Genomic DNA, 6,000 nt, shown 5'->3' with positions numbered 1-6,000 from the left:
TCTTCAAACATTACTAGTTGATTCCACCACCTACCGCCACTGCCTATGATCTCTAACTACCGTCGGAAAGAAAAGCGAAAACCCGCGCGCACCTGACACCTGAAACCTAGTGCCCGATACCTACTGACACCTGTCGGCAATTTGTCACACTATTAAATTAGGCGCGTTTTATGATGAGCTTCATGTGCGTGATCATTATTTATTGTTATTGTCACTTCCAGATAAAATTTATCTGCTTGTTGAACGTAGTCATTAAATATTGTCATTTTTGATGGAGCTATACAGGGTGTATCGGCACGTACCCGACAAACTTTAACCAGCTATTCCTTAGCACATTTGGAGTAAAAAATGTTACAGGCACTTTGCTGTCCGGTAACATTTTTTTTTAAAAATGTATTATTCATATTTTCACCACATGTCACCAATGTTTTATCCTTTGTCAAAGTTTGAAAACCCGTCTGGCAATATTTTGTTCGAGTTTCGTTGAATAATGTACGTACGTACCTACGTTGGCGCGCTTTTACAATCACAACGAAATGGCACGGCACCATTCGTCTCATTTTTAACTATTATTATTTAGTGTGTACGAAAGAGCGAGGACACTTTTTGACACACTTGCTAATGACAGCTGTTGAACACGAGAAACAATGCAAATGACAGTGACGGAGTGTGGATTTTTTATTTATTTTTTGTTTTTAATGGAAAAAAAATGTTACCGGACAGCAAAGCGCCCATAACATTTTTTACTCCAAATGTGCTGAGGAATAGCTGGTTAAAGTTTGTCGGGTACGTGCCGATACACCCTGTATATTTATGTTCGTTCTAACACATTTCATAGAGATATACGACGAGCTAAATAGAATATGATTGAATACATATGATGCAAGTGCTTAAAGATACCATACCAATTGTTCAAAATTTGTTTTGAAGAGATTATAAAATATATTTGTTTTTTTTATTATTTTGATACCAAATATTATCTATTATAATACATGTGAGAAGTTCCCGGATCAATACACTTGTAGTATGGTAAGATATTTCATTATGTTTTCGTAATAGTTACAGATCGCCACAAATCATTGAAGCCTCCTTCGAAATTTATACAATTTTTTTTACAAAACTTGTTGAATAGCTTTAAATATAGAAAACATTTATTTGTCATATTATAATAAATAAATAAATATTTAATATCATGGGTTCAATCATCAATAGGTTTGCCAGCCCTTCCCATTGATACCACCCAGTCCGTCCGTCACTACCTGCAGAGTTAAGCGTGGCACTTGGTATTGTCCGCACACACCTTCAGGAGAAAGTGATATGCACGTAGCTATGTTGCTTCTTGCCGTGTTGCTAGGGAGGCGAGAGGAGGAAAGGAGGTGAAAGTGAAAGGGAGGGGAAAACCTCTTCACCGACTACTTAAAAAAGAGAAAAATGTCTAGACTTAACCACCATATGAAAAAGATAAAGCAAAAATATACACAACAAAAATATTGTTTGATTGGTTTAAACTTTTTTACTCGGTGTCGTGATTTTGTTTGTTTGGCTGCGGTTTTCTGAGTTGTTGGGGTCTAACGATCTCGTAAAGGAATTTGTATTAAATACCTCCAGTCTTCTGCTCCCCCGGTAATACCTGTTGAGACTGGAGAGTTGTTGTACAACAAATCGGTACACACACATTAATTCTAGACCCGCTTATGCAAAAAATTATGTTAACTCAGCACCTTGTCATTGGGACTTTATAAATGATTCCATGGACTTGATTGCTTATAATATAAAAAAAAATTGTACTAATCACTTTGTCATATTTTAAACGCAATCGGTCATATAAATTAGATTCTTACACGCCCGTTCAACGTTGGTGTGGTAAAGCCGGCCTTGAGCCTGGTTTAAGACCGTTTTAACCAAACAAACGCCATTGTAATAAGTCAAGTGCTTCACTGTTCTGAAGTTACGCGCCGGGTAATATTTACACCGCGTTTATAAGTAAGGGAGACTAACTAAATAAATCAGTACTACAATGAAATGTTCTCAACGAAATTATGATTTTTTAATAAATGACCAATAACTTTGAGAATTTTTGTAGTTAGGATTGAGAATATAATTAAAAACATAGACGATGCTAGTGTTTTTTAAGCACTCACTATTGCCCATATATATTTTTATCGATTTTCAGTTGATAATACTTTATTTCGCCACTAACGTAACACCATGGAAACACATTTAAGTTGATATAACAGCTTTATTTAATTATACAAACAACATAATAAAGGATATATTCTAAATATTGTACCAGACAACATCTTTTAGTAGTTGAATACTGTTCACCTAACTTACTTGTTCCTATTAAAACTGAAACTTGTAATAGATATTGTACACATTGAACCCAATGTCCAAGGTTTACAAGGTCAGAACGTAACATATTTTTTATTTCAAATAAAATTAACCAAGCAACCAAATAACAGGTACAAATTAATAGTAACTCGTATCTTCTAACAGCCTTAGCCTTGAGAAAAAACCTGGGAGAAGAAATCAAGACCACTTTCAACTGGTCGACTGCATTTTTACCCAGTGACACCGTCTCAGAGCTTCAGTCTTACAGGTTCTGTGTACGGAGATGAAAAATCGAAAGGTTTAGTGGTGATATTAAGGCGAGGTGCAGCTCTGGTACTTGTTAGTTAATCTGGTATTGAGTAGGCCTCTAATGGGTAAGACGAGTTCTCAGACCCTACCTAGTGAGATAAGCATCAATAAACAACAACGAACGTAAAGAATTCTCAGGATAGACAACGCAGGGCTTGGACCAAGGAATTTATTTAGTCACATTATTAGTAAGTGAAGGATACAGTAAATCATTTAATACTTGTGCACAAAAATGTGTGGAAGATTTAAATTTCTGATTATGATTACCGTTATGCAATATTAATATTTTCATTCAAAATTATTGATTTCAAAAACGATCTAAAACCGCACATACTGAAACGGTTCCAAACGGCTACAAGCTAAAATGTCACTATGACAGAAAACACCAATGTCTGGTAAGACGTTAGATGCACTGAATAATTAATTACAACATACAATACATCAATGGTTAGACAGCTATATGTCTATCTTAGTCTTGGTAAATAAATTAACAATACCATGAGAAGTAAACAATCACGTGTCCGATTCCTTAGACACAAAATAAACTATTCTTAATTTATCGTTACCAGGAAGTAAACAAAATCTGTCGCGGGTCCAAAATTGTAGTAAATGACAAATACGTGAAACCGATTACATAAGCTAGCAAAATAGTTAATAAGATATAATAAAAATCAGGCACCTGATTAGTTTCTTTGGTTATGCTATGAAAATTAAAATTAAATTGTGTGTGTTTTCATGGCCCCTATGATATTATGTACAACACTATAGAGTTAAACTATTTGTTTATTTACCATTTTTTTAAATTTCGTTAACTGCGTACTTTCTAATAAACAGTAATAATTGTAAATCTAATAAACATTTAATGTCCCAGGCCCTGCCCTAGTGCCCAGAAAAAGGAGATGTCGCAACTAGAATAAGAGTAGTATCACTTAGAACAGCTTCCCTGCTTGGTGACAAATTATATTGCATTAATTTAACTTTCTAAAATAGTGCTGTACAAGACAATGTCGTGGTATATGAAAGTGATATTCCTTAGATGTTTTCTTATGCGTCGCTTATGGTAAATTTGGATACAAATTTGCTGTCTAATGAAGAATGTTCCACTTATGTAACACGCTCCTGAGATAAACACAAAGCAATACCCAGTCGTTGCCTTTGAAATTATATCACTGACCTCTTACGTAAACATGATTAATTATTATACACTTTCACGAATTGTCCTCTGAGGGAGACAAGCATGATAAATTGATGGATTATGTGGCTAAGACTTTTTTAAGCCTAGGATTTTTAGTCATATAATATAAGTGGTTAAACTAAGTTGACTGATCATCGTCGATCTGTTATCTTTCCAAAAAAACCGGTCGAATCCATTCTATATAAATATACCTACATACAAAAATGTCTGTACCGTCGTGCTACGAATCAGATTTTATTCGGACTCGGAGTTTTTTGATTTAAAAAAAACATTATTCGGACAATAATATTGCATCTTTTTTGGTGACCGTTACTTGACCTCTATAAAGAAACAGCTAAGCACATTTCACAAATCCAGAGCTCACCGATCAGAAGAGTTATCACACTGTCTGTAGAGAGATATTTTCTGTTTTATGGAAATCGGAGCAAACTGTATGGTGCCATGATATTGAATTTAATTTCTGCTTGCACCGTGCGTACTCCCATATTTTATTCCCATGATAATTTGCAGCATGATTTGACGTTAATACATTCAATCTCGGCACGGCATGAAATAATATTTGCCCACAATCTCACTAATTAATATATTTACTCATTTACATTGACGTGCGCCGAGGTAGAGTTTCTATTCGACGGCAAACAAACAAAAAACAAGTGAAAATAGAGTCAATGAAACACCCGTTCATAAATCAACACTTCATATCGTGTTGTTGTTTACTGAGTAATACTGAACTTATATTTTTAAATTATATTTTTTGTGTAAACTGTCGAATATCATTAACTGCAATATCCGTTGATCAGAAGAAACATTGAAAGATCTCTTTGAAATTGCACGTTTTCCAACAAAACATCTGCAATTTCTCAAGCTTTCGAATAGTTTAATAATAATCATATAGTAATGTTTCTTCAATCAGATTTTACTGTCCAATTTTGCTGGGCTATTCACGAAATTTTCTATAATGGCGAGGACTGATCTTGCATTGAAAAATATTACCATACTTTTTGTCTTGCTCTGCTCATTGCTGGGTAATAGGCAACTTTGTTGTCTTGTAGTTCCAATGTTTGCTATTTTGCCTTGCTCTGCTCATTGCTGGGTAATAGGCAACTTCGTTGTCTTATAGTTCCAATGTTTGCTATTTTGCCTTGCTCTTCTCATTGCTGGGTAATAGGCAACTTCGTTGTCTTGTACGAGTAGTTCCAATGTTTGCTATTTTGCCTTGCTCTGCTCATTGCTGGGTAATAGGCAACTTCGTTGTCTTGTAGTTCCAATGTTTGCTATTTTGCCTTGCCCTGCGATTTACGTCTTCTATCTTTCTCCCGACAGCTTCTGATTAATAAACATGGTTGAACCCATTTCAAGCAACGGTCAGACATTTGATAATTGCTAGGGCAATGCTCATAATATCTACCACTCTGGACCGGGGTCCAAATATATCATTTTTACTTATTTGCTTTAAAACGTGACTAACGTTACAAATCATTCCAATTATGTTCATCGAAGTATTTGCACATGAAATTTTGCAGTTAGTTCAATAATCCTGACTAATTTAATTCGTGCTTGATCAGCTATCGTCTGTCTTGTTTATCCTAATTAACGAAAGCGATTACAGTGTCACGTTTGGTAGGTAAATTCATGCCAACTAGTTAACTCTTACCGACTACAGTAAATAATTATCCTGTAAGATGAGTAGTCGAAGTAAACGAATAGCGAACGATGTGCTAGCAGCCTGGTTCATGGGTCAGTCTCTGGGTCGAAGAAAGTTCTAAGTCCCCTTTCTCCGGCCCACGTGAATGCGTTAGGTGTGTTGATAGGTTTTGTTATGCATGCATGATTGGACTAGAGTCTTTAGGCTAATTAATTGTTACTGTGGGATCTTAATTGGCCGTTGCTAAAGTAATGCGTGGGCGTAGAGAGATGGAAACATTTTGATTATCTGACACCAGGTAATGATGTTGTTGTTGTTGTTTCTCTAGTTAGATTGTTATGGAATTACCAGTTGGTTCGTTAAAATCTACTTATTAAATGCAATACAAAGCAAATACTGGAGCAAAGAACTATAAAACAATATGTTTTGGTGTGATAAATTTTGTAGAAATTTATGTTATGATATTCTAGGTAAAGACAACTATTTTCAACCAGAAACATTAATTTCAATTTTAAAACAT

The sequence above is a fragment of the Hesperophylax consimilis genome, chromosome 18 (genome assembly GCF_061612785.1).
Source record: "Hesperophylax consimilis isolate HC1 chromosome 18, BYU_Hcon_1.0, whole genome shotgun sequence".
Classification (NCBI taxonomy): Eukaryota; Metazoa; Arthropoda; class Insecta; order Trichoptera; family Limnephilidae; genus Hesperophylax; species Hesperophylax consimilis.
Note: the sequence above shows the minus strand (reverse complement) of the source record.